Source organism: Rattus norvegicus, chromosome 13 (assembly GCF_036323735.1).
Source record: "Rattus norvegicus strain BN/NHsdMcwi chromosome 13, GRCr8, whole genome shotgun sequence".
Classification (NCBI taxonomy): Eukaryota; Metazoa; Chordata; class Mammalia; order Rodentia; family Muridae; genus Rattus; species Rattus norvegicus.
The window spans coordinates 23,300,001-23,323,314 of NC_086031.1; the positions used below are offsets into that span (position 1 = coordinate 23,300,001).

Below are 23,314 nucleotides of genomic sequence, written 5' to 3' on the forward strand. Positions count from 1 at the left end.
TGCCGCTGCTCAAAACAGGTGAGGCGTAGATGACCAACCATGTCCTACACTTCCCTAACAGCTCTCAGGGTTTCTGAACGTAGTGAGATGTTTTAAACAAATTCCTAGCCTTACACGCCTCTGCTCTAGTGAAGAATATAGCATCCTCCAGGAGACTCCTTCAAATCACGAGAATAAGAAACGCAGAGGCCAATGACCCGAGGCTTGAAAAAATGCATGAGCCAAGCAGCTCACCAGCTACGCTTCTGACACCAAAGTCAGCGTGTTCTAACTGACTCCCTCTCCTTTCATGCTTCCCTTAAAAGAAAACAGGGTGGACTGTTTTAGTAAATAACAGAAGGTCAGAGAGACGCTACTCACAACATGAGCAAAATAAGTGCTCAACCTTTCAGAGAGCATTTCCAAAGGCCTCCCAGGCAGAGAAACCCAGTGGAGAGAAAAATCCACCAACCTGACCACTGAACGGAAGTGTTCTTTCCCAAAGAAATCGGCCACAGCCCGCTAGCCTATGTCATCAACGAGAAGTAAACATGAAGATCACTTTCAACCAACAACCAGAGGCCACGTCCCTCATAACAAAGAAGGATGCCTGTGTATCAAGTTTAACTTCCAGGTTCCTCCCATTGTGTTTGATTCTGACTTCAAGTGCAGAAGGGGTGGTCAGATGACTGTGGGCTCCAAGAAATGTAGAAATAGTTCAACAAAGCACCCGCAGTGGATACTGCACACTTCTCTTCGCTCTGGGGCTTCCCCGAATGAATGGAAGCTGAACAAGAATAAATGTATCGATGGTATATATACTATGGATCCTCCCCAAACCGGTGCTGAATCAATAATCTGGTAGGACGCTGTCTCCCACAGCGTATCCCAGGCCCTAGTCACATAGGCAGTGAAACCCTTGCTTGGGAGTTCCCAAATTAGTTTCTTAGTCATCGTGGGCCTCCTCCAGATCCTGTGTGTGACTGAAGCTCAGCATGGTCATTTGAGTTGACTCAAGTGACATCCATGTCCTACCTCGCTATAGCAGCAGGGCAGAATTTTGCACTATTTCCCATGGTTAGTTCCTCATAGCCACAAGTATGCGAATTCTTACTGTCTGGCCCACTTTCGGGTACATCAAGATGCTAGTTGGGGACAAAATACTTCTCACTCCATGGTGTCAGGCACTTCAGAAATGTCTTATACTATCACCACACTCATTTCACAATCACTGTACACAAGTCTGTCAAGGACTTGGAGATGCAGCCGAGAACCCTGTCAAATCAGCCTTTCCCAAGAGGTTTTCCAAAATCTTCAGCAATGGATGCCTGCAAGTGTCCCAAGGAGCTACTGTTATAATGGGCATACTCAGCACTGTGAGTTAGAGCCGTTTCTCTTTCACGTCTAATTACCTTACTAAATGCTAAGTCCAGTCGATTTTTCCTCTGTGTCACTGTGGACACTGCCCATTCAGTCTGCTCATTGGTCTCCTGTCCTTTAACTTGTGACTTCATAACATCACAGATTCTAAGAAGGTCAGACCTCAAAAGGCTCTTAAAAATAATCACACAGTAAATGTCAACCCAACGTTTAAGAGAGGGTAGTTAACCAAAGTCTACATGGGAGGGGGGGTACATATCACTGTGATCAAAACCACATTTGGCTCCCTGTGTATAATGGTAATTTCAAGGACCTCTTGTTTTTTCTTTCTATTAACCTGCTGGCCTATAAAGTTTATCCAAAAGCTCCATCATTCCACAAGGACACGTTGCAACACTCAGAAAAGAATTCATGTTGTCTGTGCTCTTGACACTACCTCACATCCTTAGAGCAGCCTAGGCACCAGAGAGTCTTTGCAAGTAGGTTCGAATCCCTTTCCAAACATCAGGCCAAAATCTCTCCGTCTTAAGCCTTTGGCAGCAGCGGCAAACTGCGATGGACTTTTGAGACTTTCTAATTTCTTTTAGAATCTAGATATGAATGATATAATTGCTAGAGTTAAAAAAACACTTGTCTGTTGTTAGGAAACAGATTTTTTTTTTTAATTTGGGATTTCCCGGCATATTAGAAAATGGTTCTCAATAAACTGTGGGCCAGACAGTAAGAATTCGCATACTTGTGGCTATGAGGAACTAACCAAGGAGAAAAACTTCAAATTCCAAAAACTGTTGTCCCTCCCTTTTCTGCCAAGTTTCTCCTATCGAGATCAGTCCCCACCTGTGTCCCATGTGCCTGAATTACACACAAGGTCGCTGTTCCTTTCCACCCACAGAGAGCTCGTTGGAGGTTTCCCACCACCGATTTTATTTTCAGGAGTCAGAGTGTGTCAGCCTTGGCTTAATAGAAAACTCTGATGTACAGTAAACTTGTAACAATGAGAATGTTTGCTTTCGAGATAAAGGGATGCCTGCCTGGTAGCTTTTTCTGGTTTACAACAGTGGCCATGTACAACGTGACTGAACAAAGACTAGGACACGCTTCAGTGGAAATCCACCTTCCTCTGAGGAAGCTCCTCTGAATAGGGTTATGATGGCCAGTGTCAGCTTTTACAGTCTCATGTTAGTGAGATGTCCAAATGTTTGGGTTCTAAATTAATACATGTATCCAAACTATGGACCACAGAAAAGGAACTGAGTGGGGAGGTCCTGCTGCTGTTTGTCACACCGAGTATTAGATTTCAAGTAAAGTCAAGATTAGTTCTTTAAGGGAGTGTCGCAGGCACTGTCCTGGCAGTCCAATGGGTAGCGTGTGCTCCAGATCCCTGCAACACTGGTCTGAAAAGAACATAAAGATTCCCAAAACTCTTGGGGAACGTGGGGAGAGGTGAAGTGTAAAGAAAGTTACAGACACAGGCTCTGCCTATGCCTGGGTTGGACATCTGATAGAGCCCAGTGGTCCAGACCTAAAGGACCGAAGTGGGTTTACAAGCTTATTCCTAGCAAGGGTATGTGGAAGACAGCACGCAGAGAGAAGTGCCTGGCAGTTCATTCCACAATCTCTCCTTTACTGACTGAGGCCCCAAAGAACTGAAGAGATCAGTATGACTTAGCCCGGGCCACTTTCCCCAGCTTCTTGAATTATAAACAGACCCTTGCGTAGAATATGTAACCAGTCACCAATGAGAAGTAATGACAAAGCAGGCTGCTCAGTATAAACCATGATTTCAGACAGAATGACAGAGCTTAGTGACATCACAGCTCAGCCCCCTCTTCCTCCTTTTGCAGGGCCGGGCCTGTGTTCCGAGGCTCCAACACTGTCACTACCCATACCTTACAGAACACAGTCTTGAATGTTTCTAACTAGAAAGTCACACCTGATTCATTCAAACCCAGCTCTTAAAATCAAACGCACAAACAAAACCTGAAATGGCTCAGAACATAAATTGGGAGGAGCCATTGCCAGCCTGGGTGGGAGCCCCTGTAGCCCTCACCAGCTGCAGGCACCAATCGACGGTTCCCGACAATCCCTCCAAAAGGAAGAAATTCATATTCTGCCTATCTGGTCCACAAGTGTCGCAATTAAAAACCATTGTCATCTAAAAACTAAGTTCAACTGAAAGTGGCAATGAAATAGACCAACCCTAATTAATGAACATCCCAAACTGTACATTAAGGCAAGGAGTTGGCCTACTGGTTGGTTAATGAACAGGCACACTCAGTAGACTCATGTTGCTTCCGTTTGTAGCGTGTATAAAACTGCTGTCACCGTGCACAGGTTGAAAGCCTACCTTTTATCAGCCACCTCAACTCAAGTTACAAAACGACTTTGCTAAGATATGCCCAGGTGCATCACTTTATGGGGGGTGGGGGGGGAGCAAAAGAAAAAAGAAATACACGCAGGAAAGTGTGAGTCACTGAAGTGTCACACATGAAAAGGTGACAGACTCAACTCTGTACTCAACTAAGGTTCACATCGAACGCCACACTCCGGAAAGTGCCCAGCTGTCTGGCTCTCTCTACGTCTATTAAAATCCCATACATGAATATGTATGGATAACAGAATAAAAAGGAGGTTCCAAGGACACACAGGTCATCTTCTGAACTCTACCAGTCTACAGCAAGTGGAAAAAACTTGGCAAAAGAAGGAAGGTGTTTTTTGGTTTTGTTTGTTTTTTAAATTTAAATTCATTCCATTTTAAAATTATGTAACTTATTCCAAGATGAGCCATTTCTTGTTTTGTGACAATATTAAGTAGTTCTTATTTACTCCTGGAGAGATGCTCTTCCAAAGGTCCTGAGTTCAATTCCCAGCAACCACATGGTGGCTCAGAACCACCTGTATTGGGATCAGATGCCCTCTTCTGCTGTGTCTGAAATCAGTATAGTCACAAAAAATAAATAAATAAAATCTCTTTTTAAAAAGGGAAGTAGATAATAACTTTCCAATCGAGCAACATAAGAAATCACATCTCCGTGTCTGCCTTCAAATGTTTTTAAAGGAAAGAGTTTTGAAATCTGGTAGTTTGGTTCTTACTGTTTCAATCACCTGATGCTCGAACCTAGCAAACAGAGATCAGAGATCCCTGTGCCTACTTCCTTGTGTAATCAAACACTTTGTAAGAGGACAGAGTCTCATTTCAGTTTGTAATACAGGAGGAGTTCCATGTACCAATCAACGATGTTTCCAAATGCAGAGCTAGAAAACTTCACCACCATCTAACGTCTAACATCAAACCGAATGAAGATTCTAAAGTGCTATGCCAACAGAAATTATGTTGTCACCTCACAAACAGTACAAAGTGTTTTAACTCAGCTCAGACAGCATGCAGAGCCAATGTACCTAGCATTCGCAGTCGTACGAACAACGAACACAAACCTTATTGATTTTCAAATTCTATCATTTTACCCACAGCGGCGATGGACAAATAGTGAGTTATTCTGCAGTGAAAGTACAAAGGACCAAGCAGGGAATCATTCGGGTAAGGAAGATAACGGTGTCATCCACTGTGAGGCTGCCTGACAGGAGGGGTGGGGCCGGGAGACACAGAAGCCAACACGCATGTGTCTTTAATGGGTTATACTCTGCACAGGGATGGGAATATGAAATGAAGGTACAGGGATTGGGCTGGAGGGAAGTGAAGGAGAGGGAGCCCTGGGACACAGTGCTGGGGGAGAACATGGGAGAAACTTCCGTTTACCTTAAATGGAAGACAACACAGGCTACGGTTTTGTGTGAAGATTAGCAGTGGTGTCATGGTGAATCCCGAAAGACACATTCAAGTGTTTGCTACCTGAGTCCATGACTGGATCCAGAAGTAAAGTCCTTGCAGATATTAAGTACAATGTCCTAATTTAGTAGAACTGAGTCCTTCCAGGAAGAAGAAAGATTTCAAGACTGAGACACAGGGCTGGGGATATGGATCCCTTGGTAAAGTGTTTGCCATGCAAGTGTGTGAAGCCCTGAGTTCTTGTCCCCAGCACTCCTGTAAAAGACTGGGGATAATGGTATTCACTTGTAACTCTAGTGCTTGGGAGGTGGAAGACAAGAGGTCCCCAAGGCTGTGCAGCTCCTCGAGCCAAACATTGAGGTCCAGGTTAGTAAGAGACTCTGTCTCAAAATTAAGGTGAAGAACAATTGAGGGAGACAGCTGACCTTGACCTCTGGCCTGCACACACACACACACACACACACACACACACACACACACACACACGCATACACGCACGCATGCACTTGTGCGCACATGCTCACATGGCCAACAATTGGAATGTCAAGGATGAGTGGTCTCCAGCAGGAGCTGGAAGAGCAGCAAACGTGACCTTGCTCCTTCTTGACCCTGGACTGCCAGCCAGGAGACCAGGAGACCATGGAACCTGCTGGTCTGTGCTGTGCACCCCGTGTTTGGTACTTAGCAGCCCCGGGAGATGAGTGTGAAAGGTAGACTTCTGACATTACAGAGATGAAGGCACTCACCCAAAGGACTCTAACTAGGTATAGCAATGTAAAGGCTATCTGAGGGAAGTAGGCTTAAGAGAGAAGCCAGCCAGGTGACACAGGCCAGTTATTTTTTTATGAAGTCTTTGAGGTTGTTGTTTTAATCACGCATAGGCGTTATTCAATGTTTTGTAAAGCATCCATAAAATCTTCCTGTGATTTTTCAGAAGGATACTGATCTCCTCCATGCCTAATTATACTGTGAGGATTGACACTTCTTCCATTTGCTACCCCGGTCCCCAGCTGTGCCGGCTCCTGTACCAGATATGTATCAGTTCCACACACTCTCTCCCTGTCTTCCCCGAGAAAGCAGAGAAGATGGGTAGCATTGACCGGACCTCGCAGCCAGCTAATGTTTGAGTACATGGATGTTACACGCCTCCTGGTTCCAACTCAAAATCAAATACAAATGATCTTGGGGCCATTCCTAGGTTTGTCTTGTGAGTGAGTGGTTTTCTGTACTGACTTTGATGATTAAGAATTGACCATAATGAACACAGAAAGGCAGAGGACTCATCCATGAATTCCTTCAGTAGATTAAAAATGGAAAACACAGTCCGGCCACAATTGCAATCACTTAACCATCCATTTTCAGAAAACTTCACTACAATGCTTTCTCACAAACGTCTACTCATGTTTATCCATTCCACAAAAAGAGATTCTAAGTGGCCACCCATGGCCGTGGTGAAGGGTCTTCATTGTGCAGTAGAAGAGGATGTGACTCTCCTAGCTGTCATTGTGCCTCTAAGAAGAATGCTCACATTGAACCCAGCCACTCAGGAGGTTGTGGAAAAATGTTGTCACCTCCCATAGATGTCTGCACAGCCCTCTGTGGGCAGCGTTAGCACAGGGAAGACTGATATGGTCCCTAGTGTGACCAGAAGAATCAGCTGCCCGGAGACAGGTCACATGCAGAAAAGGTTGTGCTGAGGACTGTTTACACACAGCCCTGGGGAAGCTGGGGTGCCTGGCACTGACCATTGCCAGGTGGATGAAACCTGAATGAAATGCCTAACAGGGGTCACACAGGAAACAGAACAAAGCTATCTTACCTAAGGGGAAACTGTTTGCCTTTATTTGCATCCTGGCCTCAGGTTTCCCCAAGCAATCCCTTCGAGCTAGCCATCAGAGCTAGCCATCAGCCAGTCTTAAGCTCAGCCAGAGTCTTCTACTTCACACTGAAGGGACAAGGCCACTCTGGCAAAAAACTATCTAAGGCCAGGGGCAATTATGCCACCAACAAAGAGAGTCACAGCTCAGAACCCCACTCTCTGCATGAAGCTCTACAGAACAGAAAGAATTAATCGACTCTGTTTTTATTGTGTGAGCTTTACTAGAACTTTTCCAACTAGTCTCTCACACAGGAGAGATCATGGACCCAGTTGAAGCTATATTCGGTACACACACCTGCTAGGTAATTGTCTGCTACCCATCTCCACAGCTGGCCTCCTCCACCCTTCTCTCTTTCAAAAACATCACCTTGGAGCATTTTGATGAAGACCAAACCTTTGAACTCAGATGATCCAGGAACGTGATGCATTAGTTATGCCTTGGACATGCCTAGCTACTGCTCATCTGCTGTTTGTCTGTGGTCAACATCAACACAAAATATGTTCAGTTATTTGTCCACTGGATAAACCTACTAAGCCTTTCCCTATGGTCCCAAACATGAAGGCACTCATTTGTTTTGAGAGAGAGAGAGAGAGAGAGAGAGAGAGAGAGAGAGAGAGAGAGAGATCAATTGAAGTTCCAAGGCCAAGTTCCCTAGCAACAAAACCCAAAACATGCTAATACTCCTTGGAGTCCCCAAACTCTCGATTTATTATGTAAATTGTTTGAGGCTATAATTTAAGACTTTAAGGCATTATTTTACCCGAAGAGATTTGAGTAGCTATTAGTCTATAAGCTGTCTGACTCAGTAGAGCACAGTGGTCAGGGGATGACTGTTTGAGTCACCTTGATAAGCAGGGCTGGAAGCCAGCAGAGATCAGTAACAGACAGCTGGGGCAGGACAGTCCCTTAGTCCCGAGGAACAGAACAGAACTCACCTGGTCAGGAGCTGGGCTTATAAAGAGTGAGAACTCTGTATAAGAAACCAGTAATTTAATCCAAAATGCCTATACCTTCTAGCAAACAGTGGGAGATCATGAAGTAAGAGAAATGAGAAACACGATTCCTAAGCAAGAAATGAAGTTGCAAACAGAAGCAAACACTACAGGGTCAGGGGAAAGGGAACAAACCCAGACAGAAAAGATCCTCCAACAAGAACGGCCCATAACAGGTAAAGCCACTTTGTGCTGCAAGTCACTTTACTTAGAAAAGGAAAGCGGGGAAATCAGACCCCAAGGGAGGCTCAGTGGGTTCACAGCGTCCAGGTTTCTCTGGCTCAAATGGGCATTGTCGGGTGCTCAGGGCCAGCACTTCCCATGGTCACAGGAGCTTGTCTGCTCAGAGAGGGATTTTCCAGTTGCAGTGTGCAAAGGCAAGTTAAACAGACTGGAAGCATAGACTGCTCTTCCACTGGGAAAATAATCCAACCCATCCCATGCCCAGAGCTCACTGAGACTCTTGCTAAGTCGCGAGCTTCCTAAGTCCAGGACCAGGGATGTCAAGAGCCTGACGCCCAGGAATGGGAGACAGAGTAAGTATTCCATCTGCCCAGAGAGACATTAGCCTAAGTGCTCACATCTGGAAAAGACGAGTGATTCTGGGCACGGCTAAAACCCAACACAAACCTCTGCCAAAGGAATAAGGCGCAAGGAGTAGTTAGCACCGACTGATGGCTTGCCGCCTTCTCATTGGCTGAAGGAGAGCTGGGCGGGGCAGCTGTGCTACTCACAGCAACTTGGCCAGGGTTTGTTTGACAAATGAATAAGGAAAAGAAATAGCTTTGAATTTCACAAAAATTGTCTCGGAGTATAAATTATATTTATTATGCTATATGATATAATATTGCATTGTACTATCTATACTATCGAAGGAAAGGCTTATGTGAGTTTTCTGAAAAATAAAAAATGTCCTAGTTTGTCATACTGAATTGGATTTTTATAATAATGGGTTTGCTAGACATGAGAGTACATCCACTTGTTTTCCTTGTAATCAAAGCCTAAGTAAAAGTAAAAACAAAATAGGAAATGGTATTTTGGCATAAAAGGGTATTTGCTCACAAATAGTTGTCACTGTGTAGCTGACCTTCCTCCCTCTCCAGGATGTGAAGACGTGACTGCTAACAAATTAAAGAAGCACAGTATGGAACTCAGTGGAGGGTTAGGATTCCAGTCTCCACCACGGTCATCTCTTACTCTCTGACCAAATTAGGTCTTCTCGGAGCTCTGGCGCAGCCCCTCTGCCTCTCTAGAAAGGAGGTGGTATGTGGCTGTTTTGGTCTATCTCCTCATCTTGTCCCTTTGTGGCCAGTTCAGCTACACAGCTCAGGGTCAGGCAAGTAGATTGGGTACCTCAGCGCTGAGCCGCTGGCCGTCCCACTGTGATGGGAGCCACTCACTGCAGCCTAAGGAGTCCAACAAGACGTTCCCAGAGAGAAGGGAAACGGTCACTCCCAATTGCACAAGGACAGTCTAAGGCTATGGGTCAACAGTTTCTCAGTCATCAAAGAGGGTACATCTGAAATCAATAGAAAAGCAAAAACCAAACTCTTGTCCCCAAATAAAAAAAGTAAAATAAGAAATCATGTCAACAGGGAATATGGAAATGTGCTTTGGAACTCCTGTTTTCAGACGTTTAATACAAAGGGAAGATTGTTGTGCAGAGCACAGAGCCATCCAATCGTCACAGAGCCAGAATCGCCCACTGCAGTTTGTTTTCAAAACATGAAGGAATACAGCAGGCTCTCCAGCTGGGGAAAACGGTTCCTTCTAGAAACAAAGGAGACACATAACTGAAATCTCTCACAGAAGGTTGGCATGCCTCTGGGAAGACCTACAGCTCCCAAGTGAATGTCAGGTAGTGGGCAGACGGTGGGAGTGAGCCCACCCATGCCTTATCTGAGCAATACATACGAGTAGCAGGAAACCAGGCTTGAGAGGTGTTGGAGCTGCAGAACATTCTAGTAATACAGCATGGGGATTCAGGAGCCTTGGCCACTTTTAAGCAGCTAAGCCCTTAGGCCCATGACTCCAGTGCAGCCTTATGTCCAGTGGGCTTCTTGCCAGAGCCAAGCAAGCAGTATTCCATTACAACAGACTCCCAGGACTGTTTCAGAGCCTGTGTATGTCTGTCAGGTGCCAAGGAGGCACCTTTTATCAAACAGAATGGGGGTTGGGCATACGGTATCTTTTCTTTCTTCCTGTCCCCACCCCCTCTCATCTACCATACTAAACTGTCATACAGAACACGGGATCAAAAAGCCCAACCAGGAAGAAAATTCATAGGCATCACTACGTTTCTCTTTCTAAAGTGCTCATTACTTTTCTCTTTTCACTGAAGCAGTCTCTTCTTCACGGGCTAACCCCTTTCTGTACTGGATGTGACCAGAAGGCCATGCAATCAGCTAGAGACCCCAGGGCCTCAAATAAGCTTCATTGCCTTCCACCCCTGCGTCGCTGCAGTATGAAGAATGTTGTCACCCAGCTTCGTCTCCAACTCTTCTTACACATGCGGTAAAGACACATCTAAGATTTTCACAAGTGACAGGTCATAAGTGAAATGCTTGACACCCAATAGGTCCTTTTCTTGTGTTCATAAGCCAGGCCTTTCTCCTCTCATGTTACCTGCCTCTAGTAAAGACTTGCGTTCAAATTAGCAAAAAGCAAATTATTTTAATCTACCTAGTTTCTTTTTTATTGTTTGGGAATTTCATACAGATACATTGCTCAAATCCATCCGCAAGCCTTTCCCGTCTCCCCTCCAGTCTCTCCCCTGTCTCCCACCACTCTTCCATTTCAACAGCATGAGCTCTGCCTTTTAACCCAAGGGGTCTGCTTGCTGCTGTGACATGCGTATGTATTGGAGTCTAGGGAGCCTCTCTGTCACCTCTGCCCTGAGAAAAACTGATTCTCCCTTCTCTAGCAGCCACCAATTGGCAACAGCTCCTCGCTGACTGTGGAACCTCATGAGTCCCTCTTCCCTCTGGCTTGATCTTGTGTGGGTTTGGAGCATGCGGTCACAGCTGCTGTGAGCTGACCCCTGTAAGGGCCCTGTCATGACTGCAGATGTTTACTCCTGGGTCCTACACTCTTTCTGCGTCCACTTCTGTGACGATCCTTGAGTCTTGGGGGAGGGGACCGGCGGAGGAGTATGACAGAGATGTCTTCACTAGAGCTAATACTTCTACGGTCACTTGTCCTCTGAATAGTGACCAGTTGTGTGCCCACTAATTGCCATCTCCTGCAGAATTATCTCCCCAGGGATGCACTCTCTCTTTTCCCTCCAAAATGTTCTGCCTGGTACTAGACTAGCATGCTTTAGATTAGTCATATTGCTATGACATCTACCTATGAGCAAGACATTCAGAACCCCCACTAAGAATTATTTTAATTAACAGCTAGTAGCTGCAAAATTAAATCTGACGTGGCCTTGTACATTACACTACTGCGTCTTCTACTCCAGGGATTTCAAGGTGCCTTGGGGGCGGGGGAGACAGAAGGAGGGAGAGAGGAAGGGGGAGGAGTGGGGGAGGGAGAAAGAGAGGGAGAGAGAGAGGAAAGAAAATATTTTGAGGGAATGGAGAACGGAAAGGAACAACAGAGACAGAAATCAGGCCACACTCACAGCCGGCTTTAAACTCCTGCTGTTTCTACCTGGTGTGGTTACTATGAAACATTTGGAGGACTGTCACATAGTTGCACCTGTGTGAAAAGAAACAAGACAGATGCCACATCAGGAAAGCAAGGGCATCACTATTTGTATGTGTACATGCACATGCACACCACAGAGCGGGACGGGCAGACGCTGGGAGGAGGCTCAGTGGACTCTCCCCAGTGATCCATGCAAAGAAACAGAGGTCAAGATGCTTCACGGCCCCAGGATCCTCTTGAGGCTGGGACAAAGCTGGTGGGAGAGAGAAGCGACTGTGGCACTCCAGATGGCTCCAGTCAGAACTCCAGCCTTTCCTCTCCACTCAAGATAACACCAAAGCAAACTAAATGAACACCCAAGCGTAGCCTGCAGGTCCCCTGAGGACCCCTCTGGAGTAGGTGGAGGGTAAGCCAAGGTAGCAGAAAAACTCAAAAGAAGAAACGACTCTGTTCTCCTGGGGCTATTTGTCAACGAATGGAGAAAGGGAACGTAACATACGTAAGTACCAGACATTTCCCTAGGTTGTCATATCTGATCTCCATTGTAACCTACAACCATAGAATATAGCTATTTCCAATGGATAGCCCCATTTTCTCCAAGATTACAGAATGATTTCAAGATGAAGCCAGGGTAGCTGGGTCAGTCTGACTCTACAGTATGTTTTCTGAGCTACAACCGTCAGCCGATTCTCTACTTGAAACAACCTCACACAGACAGGCATGTAGAGATAGTATTTGATAGTTTGGTCAGGGTCGTGATGATTCAAGTCCTAGAAGCCATAAAAGAAGAAACCTGGTAAATCAGATTACATGAAAATAACAATTTTCTGCATGAGAAACAACACCATAAACGAAGACAAATGGCCAATGACAAAGCTGGGAACTATTTGGAACATAAATCACAGACAAAAGGCAAATTTCCTTAATCTGTAAGGAATGTCTATAAATCAATAACAAAAAAAAGGGATCCAACAAAGTACAAAGGACAATCAGCTAACAAAAAGGGAATCCAAACACTTCAGAAATGCAGTGAGACACTGAGGTCGCAAGAGAGCTGCATTTAAACACGTTAGAAAAGCAGAACATGAAAATGTTTTCATATACAGACACTGTGTGGGTATGAGGGAAGAAGCAGACTTCGACGTTTCTCAGGGAAGAAGAAACATGCACATCCCTACGATGGACGAATTATCAATATGTGTTAAAGCCATAAGCATACACATCCTTGCGTGCAAATTCTAATTCTACTACTTTAAGAAGTAAATGCATAACTGGGCAAGATCATGTCGGAAGGAAACATGTTGTTTGAACTTTGCACCATCAAAAGTTGAATAGCAATTTAAGTTTCCAGCAAAAAGGCACTAATAAATAAATTACAGTGTGTTACTATCATGGCCTTTTATTTAGGCTGAAAGGAGAAGAGGAAGCTCTCAGCGTATTGACATGGAACAAACCCCAAGGCAGACTGTTAAGCCAACGAAAGGTGGAAACTGGAAATGGCATGGCAAAGAGAAAGACACACAATCCTAGATGCTTGTACACAGCCATACAAAGGAAGGGGCACAGGAGACTGATAAAGATCGTGCTTTCAGTGAGGATTAGCTAGAGTGTAAAGTTACAAAGGAGATGTTCTCATGTTATGTCTCTTTTACATTTTATGATATACACTTATTCAAAAATAAATTACATATACATATGCATGCATGTATATGTGTATCTATAAGTACATATACATAACATGTACATGTACATAGGCCACAACCAATAAAAAAAAATCAAGTGACTTCTGGTTCTCAAGGCTGTGTGGCTTTAGATTTCTGCTTCCACATGCATATACGAGGGATGACGAGCCTTCCTTCTCCTTGTGGTTTTGGAGTGAATGGGGTACAGTATTTAGAATCCTAAAATAAAGCACGGAATGAACAAGTGTACTTGGTTGTTAAGTGATCAGTCAGTCGGGAAGCTGTGTCTGAAAGGCCAAGTAGGAACAGGAAAAGAAGAGAGGGTAAGGGGAGTTCCTCAGGATCAGTTCTTAAAGCAGTCAAGGGGTGTCATGCCCTCCTGTCCCCAGGGACATCACAAGGTGGCTAGGCTGTAGCTGTTTGGGCTAGGGGTTCAGCAAGAGGTAGGGATAAAGTTCAAGCCTTGGTTTCCATTATGGGTACAAGTTTAGGCAGGAGGACTCTAAGGCTGGGCATGCATTTCTAGAATATTTATCTGACTAGTGTGGAGGGCAAGTTGGGGGGGGGGAGTAGGTGGTGGAGAGGCCATTGAAGATGACAGGATCTTTAGATCATCTGTAGATACCAGAAGACTTTATTTACGAAGGGGTTAATTTCTATCTTAGCAGCTAAACACCGGAGGATGCATGTGCCTACGCACACTGCTGTCAGAAGGTTGTGAGTGCCGATGCCTACTGTAGTCAGAAGGTAGTATGTGCCTGCGCACACAGTACTCAGAAGGATGCACGTTTCTTAGTCTGTGTGGTTTCCTGAGAATCTTCAACAAACCAAATTTTCTCTCAGGATGAACCGCCAAGAGGCGGTTGAAGACTCTCGACCTGACTCTTAAAGAACACAGATTTCCCTTCCAGAATTAAAAACGAACAATCACATGGAGGCAAGATTTCTGAAGCGGATTTAAGAACAGTTTTCGTACAATGAGTCCAACCCTGACAATGCTTCAGTTTCTCACCTACAACATCAAGATGAACTGCTCCCAGGGTCAACTCCAGATCTCTTTCTGGCACAAAAGTTGTTTAAGTCCAGTTTCAGGAGAGGATTTTAATGCATTTCTTGACTGTATGGAATAGATGAAAAATTTAAAACTACTCTTAGATCTACAGGGCAATTTCCTTTCAGAAAATGGTGACTATTTTAACTTGGCAATAGAAATGTTATTCCTGTCTCAGTCACAAACTTGTTGCAGGGACAAGTGTATTTATCCTCCACTGTCATAACTCAACAGATTCTCAGCTTTCGAATTTCACATCTGCCAAAGACGCCTCCCCCCACAGGATTCATGGCCTGAAGAAATTGTAGATGGAGACTCTCGGGGGAGGAGAAATGTCAGTTGAGCCATGAAGTAAGTGGTCACGCAGCTTTTCATGATGAAAGTGACCATGTGAGACAGAAAGTTGTCTACCAAGAGATGAACAAGGCATGTTCCCACCCTTAGAGACCCATGCGACTACTGTCAGACTAGGCAAGGGACAGGAACAAAGACACTCAACGCACATAAGATCTCCTCTGCCGCTAATTTCTGACAGGGGCCAGGATAGCATCCAGATTGACACACAAATAACCACATAGGGGCTTGGAGAGGTGGCTCAGTGGTCAGTGCACTCACTTCACAGGCGTGAGGACTGGAATTCGGTATGGCCCAGTACCAACATAAGTACGAGGTGAGAGTGGTGCTCCACCTGTGATTACAGCACTCAAAAGACGGAGGCAGGATCCCTGTAGCCAGCTGCTGAGGGCGACCCATGGTTTGGGTGAGCTCTGTGCTAAATGGAAAGTCTCTGATTCAGTGAGTATGACAGAAAGCTACTAAGGAGAACTCCCAATGTTAACCTCAGCCAGGCCTGCACGTGTATAAGAAAATGCGTACACCATACACACAGAAAAACAAAACAAAACCAGCCACAGAGGATTTTCATCGAATGCTCGATACAACGATAAGTCACCAGGAAATAGCCATTTTTATCTAACTTTTTTCTATCATGTTAGTTACAATGTGATTTCTGGGTACTTTTTGTGGAAGGCAGCATATGTCAGTGTTTAATTGACTTATTGTTTCTCAGAACATAACATGTGCTGTGCCCTTACAAACCAAAACCTGATTAAATCAGTCTGAAATGCATTATTTAAAAAAAAGACTTCAGCTGAAATCAGATTTCAGCAGTATGTTTCAGTAATCATATGAAGCACACACAAGCTCTCCCAACGTTTGCAGCCTAGTTACTGTTAGCAAAGCAGCCGTGTAGAGACTAGCTCTTGAATTTCCTAGAAGGCAGATATAATTTGCTGGTGTTTTGAAGAAGTAGAGGGTGAAACAAATGCGCAAATACAGCAAATCTTTAAAATATATTTGTCTTTAATGATGAGAATACATCCTTTTACTTTAAAGAGTTTACTATATACGGCATGGCTGGAAATCAGAGAATGGCGAGTTGAATCGCGAGCTGAAACAGCCAGCCTCACTTACCATTTTCCCCGAGTATAAGAGAAGTAGGTGAACGCTCGTGCCGCTGGTGGGGCTGTGCGCTGTTACCTTCTAACCAGGGCAATGTGACAGAATCAATCAAAGCGATGGTGGACTCATTTTTGGCTACAACAATTCTACTTCAAGGATTTTTTTCCCCACAGTTATACAAGATAAGGTGACACTAACATCCATCCTATCACAAAGTAAAAAGAGCCTAAATGTCAATCAGGGAGGGTGTGGGAATAAATCACAGCTAACAGTTTGTCTTAGAAAGAAAGAAGAAGCTGCAGTGAACTGCACCACACGCTACATGAATTTAAAGACCCTATACACAAAAAGAAAAGTTGTGTGTGTGTGTATCTGTATGTATATATATGTATGTGTATATGTATATACCTATGGATACATGTATATATGTTTCTATACATGTATATATGTATGTATATGTAAAATTTGTGTGAGTGTTTGTACATATCACAATATCCTAATTGCACAGATCCTGAGAAAATATATCTTTGTCTGTAGACAGTATTAAGATAAAAGACCTCACTACATGTCTTTTGGAACCTCTTGAAGGTTTTATTCTTTATTTACTGAAAGAAGTTCTCTTCAAACTCTCCATCCTTCTGCCTCAGCTTTGCGAGCACAGAGATCACAGGTGTGAATCGCCACACTCATCCTGCAACCTTCTGCCTATTGAACTCAGGAACATAGTACTTATTTAAAAATACTTAATGTAACTGATAAATTGTCTGCTAATAAGCAAGTGTATTTCAAATATATTACCTTTTAATGAGAAATTGAAAGAATGATATTTTAAACATTGAAAGGTTTTCTTTGAGGCCATACAGTTAAACGTATAAAGAATAAAAACAAGCTTTGTCCTCTTTCCATGTCTCTTAGAGTTCTTATAAAGTAAACAAAGGAGCTGGAGAGATGGCTCAGTGGTCAAGAGCACTAGCTGCTCTTACAAAGGAAACCATGTTCAATTTCCAGCACCACATGGTGGCTTACAAGTCTCAGTAACTCCAGTTTCAGGGGATCTGACGTCCTTGTGCCTACGTGAGGACCAGGCACACAGGTAGTGTACGGACTCAGGTGTAGGCAAAACATCCATAAATAGAAAATAAAACAAACATATAAAGAAACCTTGGCTGGAGAGATGCCTCAGTGGCTAAAAATGTTGTTGGCTCCGGCCCCTGCAAAGGAGCAAAGTTCACTTCCTAGTACCCACATCGAGTGGGTCACAGCCACCTGTAATTCCAGGAGATCTGATGCCTTTGGTCTCTGCCATCAGCTACACTCATGTGTGCATACCAACACACACACACACACACACACACACACACACTTTTAATAATAATAATATAATAATAATAAATCTTTAGAAGGGGTGCTAGAGAGATGGCTCAGCAGTTAAAAGCACTGGATACCTTTGCAGAGAACTCAAGTTTAATTCCAACACCTATGTGGCAGTTTACCACTGTCTATAACTCCAGTTCTAATGCCTTCTTAGGTACCAGGAATGCACAGTGCACAGCTACATGTGCACAAAACATCCATATACCATAAATAAATAATAAATAAATAAGTTTAAGAAACAAATCGTTGGAAATGCTAATTATAAATGAAATACAACACTTTAGAGAAATATCAATTAAAAAGACATATATCAGCGTCGCTCTCTTCCCCGATGAATGACAGAGACACGTGTCCTATTAACGAAGTCACACTGGTAACCAGCAGTCAGCAATGTAAACGAGCCCATGGTAAACAAGAACGAAACTTGATCTGACTCTGCAAACATCTAGGGGTTGGATGAAACGGGCGATGTTAAGTGCGTGAGTAAGTGTGCGCCTATGTAACTTTTTCTAGTTGTCGGTGCTTTGGGTACCACTGTTTTCTTTGTTCTGCCCCACGACACAAATGCTGCTCCAAATCCATCTCATTTTTCCATGCAAGCGAATGCATCCACACACCACAAACCGCCTTTGGACAACAGAAAGTTTTCCTATCCTTGGGCCATGAATGGCTCAGTGACTTCAAACTAAGCCAATCTAGCGTTTCAGTTCAACAAAAGGTTTTGGCCATGATCTTGGAACGTGATGTAACCAAAGCTGACCTGAAGGTTTACGGTTTAACAACGATCCTTTTTCTTCACTTGTGAAACAGAGACTTATGAGCAGAGGCAGAGAACTCAGCCAAGATCTGAGAGCCGATGGAAACGTCCTATGATCTGCAGAATGGGCATGGGGGTTCATTCCTGTGCATCCTCCCCCATCGAGGGCAAAGGAGAGAGCAGAGGGAGGAGCCTGTCTGCTCCGTTCCTCAGGTTCATCCCATTCTTAGCTTTGCTCTGCTGAAAGGATCGTCAAAGGACAGAGGTTTTGTTAGTTGAACCCCAGGCAAGGACCTAGTGACTGACTCCAGACGTGGAAACTTCAGAATGGCTGACAGATGCTCTTCCTCTCTGTCCTCACAGACCCAGGTTGGGCAGACAGCACATATCAGACAGGAAGCACTCCCGAGAGTGGTTAAGCAAGCCTCCTCACCCTAGTCCCCCCAAAAACCCCCTGAAGGTCTAAAACCACTGTCTGCTCTCTGCCTGTTGATTTGTTGATTGTGATAGAGATCAGGGCTGAGATACTGGCTGGCCGAGAAGGTAGGTTGAAGATGATGACCTCCTCCCTTGCCATCCCTACACTGGGCTTTTAAGTACACATTCTATGGAGAGTGAGCTTTATCAAAACACAAGTGCAAGTTACCGTTCTTACTGTCCACGTAAGAAGCTGTGAAGTTTTTGTTTATTTGATTTTTGAACTCCAAATAATTACTGAAAGAAAAAAAAAGGAGACCTGGGCCAATGGGATTATTTTTATGCTGTATCAATAACCCTTAAGCCTGAGAATTCTAAGTATACATGATTAGCACAGTCTTCATTGTGGGGCTTGAAGTGGCACTTTAATTCACATATGAGTCACGTGAATGTATATTTTCTGTGATTTTTTGCACACAGATTTATGTGTATACTTTATACAGAGCTAGCAGTTGCCACATGATTATTTGAAATTATTCAAGGTACTGGATTCACACTTAATCCCATTCTCTACTAAAGACGGCAGAGTCTTCTGGATGGAGGGTATTTTTAAATATAAAAACTAATTATCCTACCTTACTGCCTATAAATTCAATTTCTCTTTCCAAGGCCGCTTCTGTTGCACATCTCTCTCCATTATGGCTTGTTGACAGCCTGGCCTAAAAGCACAGGAAAGACAGGAGCCAAATAAAGCTTCGCTTTCGAACTGCTTGAGTTCGACAGTGCAGTAACAGTGCCTATCGTGCCTGTTTCCCATGCGCGAGGAACTTGGGAGAGGCAAACAGAGATGTAGATCTAGGAGGTAACAAGCCAGCTTATGTCAGAATCACTGTGTGGCTTTTCGCTTGGATTTTTTTTTCTAGCAAAACTAATCCTCCAAAGCACATGGAAATTACATCATGCAAACTTTTTCAGATACAAAGCTTGGGTCTTGCCTGTGTCAGCTGACTGAGAAGTTCCAAGGCCTTCTTGAATAGAGTCTTGCTCCCCCTAAAATCCCCCCTGACCCCTTTAAAAGATTCATTTTACAAACACATCAAGAAAATAAAGTCATCAGCTAAAATTTATGCTCTCCAGCTGGGATGCGAAGGTCAAAAGCAAACATAAATTGACCATGATAAATATTTGAAAATCATGTACCTAACAAGGAACTGCTATTCAAAATATACCAGGAACCCAAATAATTCAATAACAAAACAAACAAACAAACACCCAAAAAACTCAACTTTTACAAACATCCAAAAGATCTAAATGCACATTTCTTAAAGGAAGAGATACAAATGGCCAACAGATACATAGCAGTAATTCTCAGCGTCTATAATCATCAGGGACATCAGATTTAAAAGTTCAGTGACGTGACGTGGCAAACATGTTAGAGGGATCCTGTTTAACTGCTTACAAGTGAGAGTGCAGTGGACAAGAAACGGCTTCATGCTGTGACAAAAAATATATATCGGATGGCCATGATGGAAAATAAAATGTAGGTTTCTCAACAACCTAATTTCTATGTGACCCAGCATGTTCTCTCCTTAGCATATATTCAACACAACTAAAATCCATCTGTCAAAGAAGTCTTTGCATTCCTATGTTCATTCCAGTACTTTTCATCATAGCTAAGGCACTGAATTATCCATGTTACATGCATAGAAGGATAACGAAACATGGTGTGTGCATACAGGATGTATACATGCTATGCGTGCGCGCGCGCGCACACACACACACACACACACACACACACACACACACACACACACACCAGAGTTTCACTTGACTTTTAAGAAGGAAATAGTAAGTGAAATAAATCAGACAAAGAATAACAACTATTCTTGTAACATTTTGTAACTTGTAACTATTCTGGTAACATATTGTGTAAGACCTGAACAATTGCAGCTTAAGCTGTCCTTCCAGAGATGGGACGTAAGGAGGGCCAGGGAACTAAAGAGATGATGAAACAGAACAAAGATCATAGGGACCTATGGGGACTACTCTCATTCAAACCACCACGCACGAGTATTTTGCCTACATATGTGTCTGTACGCCATGCGCATGTCTGATGCCCATGCAGGCCGGAAGAGGGCGCCATCATCTGGAACTGGAGTTGCAGGTGGTTGTGAACTGCCATGTGGGTGCTGAAGGACTCAGGTCCTCCAGATGTCAGAGTCACCACAGTCTTGGACACAAACCAGACACTCAGAGCCATAAGGAACCACACAGTCGCCTTAGTCAACTCTCTCTTCACAGCTAAGAGAACTCGGGTCTAAAGTGACAAAGAGCCCACCGCAGACTGTTCAGGTAGCTGGCAGCTGAGAAGCAGTAGGGTCACGTGGACAGGGATTTTGTAGTCGCCCATGTAGTTCATTCTTAGAGAACAGAGAGACATTCGTGGTTCTTTCTTAAAAATAATAGGCTGTTTTAACTTTATTTGTATATCTTAGATGTCAAGCAATTGTGTCTCTTTATAGGGTAAAGAGGATGCTCCAGTCTACCGCTACAGCATAGAAGGACTTAGTTAAACTGATTAAACAAACCCATCATCTTACCAAGTATAAGTATGTGTGTGATATGAGAAGGCTGAAGACCAGGAAGCTACTGAGGCCATGTTAAAGGACGAGTGACTGTAAAATCGTGATTGTGACTGGAACCCTTCGCTCCAGCACATCTGCAGTCAGTCATGGCAACCTAAGCAGCGCCCTGCGACTGCTCTTGACACCCCTACACCTATCAGTGGCCACGCTTGGAATCTGCACCCCACTTTTGCATATCAACACACATCCGGCCTTGGCCCTTTTCTGAAGCCTCTTTTGACAATGAGCTTCACCAGTTGCCAAAAACTCTAGGATGTGCTCAGGTAGTCTCGCGCTGCCTGGCTGGGAGCGGCATGCGTTCTGCATTACGTGCAGTTTTCTGTTTACTGTTTGCAGTTTCCAGCTTAGAATTCATCCAATTATCTGTCAATGTCTGGAAGGCTGAGCATAAGATTCCAGTTACAAGAAATACTTCTGCCCTAATGGCCCTGCAGGCCCAAGCAAAGCCTGGAGCAGATGGCAGCAGATCCAACAGGGTTTCCAGGATGTTGGAAGGGGGCTGTGTTTCCAGAGGGGAGGCTGCTTGGCAAAATACCCAGGGTGTGAAGTTTAACTGTGAAACTGCTTTTAGTCACTCTGCATACATCTGTCATTTATTACAGGAAGGGGAGTCAAAACAGATTGGGAGTATGTCCTGAGGTCGGGGAGATGGTGGTTGAAACTTGCTTGACTTGACAACTAACATCTGTCTTGTGACAGATGTGGGGAACAGAGGACACCATGGTGCCCTACCATTGAGAGGCACTTTAATGGGTGATCCAGACAACCTCTGGTCCTCCTTCCACTGCACCACCTCCTGCTCTGAGACCTCCCACATGCCCTCTGTCTCCCAGACACCCACGGGTTTCCTTCCTTGCACATCTTAACCCTTTTTCGTATGTAAAATGCACATAACCCAATGCTATCTTGGAGTAGTTATTGACTTTAGGACTAGAATTATGCCCCATAAGACTAAAGACTTGATCTGTCTACTTTCCTGACACCAGGACAGAGTGTTACACAGAAAGGCGCTTACCAGCATGTAGTGATGAACCAAGGTACAAACAAGCAAACACAGCTACTATTTGGTCCTTCAAAAGGGCTCAGCTTCCCTGGAAACAGTAGCTCCTCGACCTTCTCCCAGTAATGCCTGTAGCAGAATGGGCTTCCTTCACTCACAGGCTGTCTTCCCCTCTGCTCACAGCCTGCCTTTTCATCTGCACACTCTGCCTTTCCTTACTTCTTCCTTTTTCACTTAGCAGAGCAGTTTAGATCAAAGAGACTCATGAAGGGCAGAGGGTAAATTGAAACCTGACTCATCAGTGTCCTGGTTCTGGTCTAGCTTTACCCTCCTTGCCCTCTCTGTCTCAGTCACAAAGGCAATGGTTTGAATCTTGAAGTGGCAGTGGCTTAGGAAAAAAGCCAGCTTCAGCAATGGCATGTTCCGCCAGGACCACACATATTTAGAAGTCACTGAATAATGGCAGCTGATGGCAAAACTGTGTCTTTCCTTATTCTTTTTATTTTTTATTATTATGTAATTGTCCTTCCTGCTTTTCCAAAAATGAATTTTATGTACAAATCATGAGGAAGAAATGCTATTTAAATCCAAATCTCAAGGAGTACTTTTCTGTCAGTTTTCATAAACTAACTCTAAAAGTGGCATGGAAACCCAGAAGGCCAAGTACAGCTAAGACATGTTGGAATGGAAAATGTAGTGTAGGACTTAGTCTACATTAACAAAGATGTTCTCTATTGATCACAATGGAATCACACTTCTCTGAGTCCTCTTTCTGCATAGTTCTGGGCTTTCACTTAGTTCTCCATCCTAGAGAACCTAGTTCAAGTCAGAATTCCACTACATCAACTTAGTCAAAACCTTCCACTTTTATTATCTGTACCCTTTGTTTTCATTATCTTAGCATCTTGGCCTGCCTTCACCAGTATTCTCTTGAGTAGATCTAACAAGAGATCTGATATCTCTTATTTATTTTTTGGCCCACTGACCCTCCCCTGCTCCCTGGATATAAATTACCATTTATTCTTGGGGTCAGACAGAACCCACTTATGTTCTGTTCCCCATTGCAAGATTCCATTGCGGATGCCCCTGTACCAATTACAGACAGTGGTCTCCTGCTGAACAAAGTCTTCCCTGACATGTTTAGTACACATCATAAGCAGCTTTTTCTTCAATAATACCAAGGCTTGTTATAAAGCTGGTATACAGGGTGTCATTGTGACACATACAGATTTAGAAAATAGAGGACTAGGAAAGAGAA

General features: G+C 44.0%; 1 protein-coding gene and 1 long non-coding RNA gene across 2 annotated transcripts in view; both read right to left on the reverse strand.

The window, feature by feature from the left end:
- Bcl2 (BCL2, apoptosis regulator) overlaps positions 1–23,314 on the reverse strand; it is a 162,437-nt gene that overhangs the window by 95,537 nt on the left and 43,586 nt on the right. The gene's annotated exons all lie outside the window — the stretch shown is intronic.
- The window catches only part of LOC134481474 (uncharacterized), a 50,227-nt gene that overhangs the window by 12,233 nt on the left and 14,680 nt on the right, over positions 1–23,314 (reverse strand). Inside the window, exon 2 of the long non-coding RNA XR_010056970.1 lies at positions 1–23,301. This exon is cut by the window's left edge and continues 12,233 nt beyond it. This is a non-coding gene — a long non-coding RNA (uncharacterized LOC134481474). The remainder of the gene's footprint in view (positions 23,302–23,314) is intronic.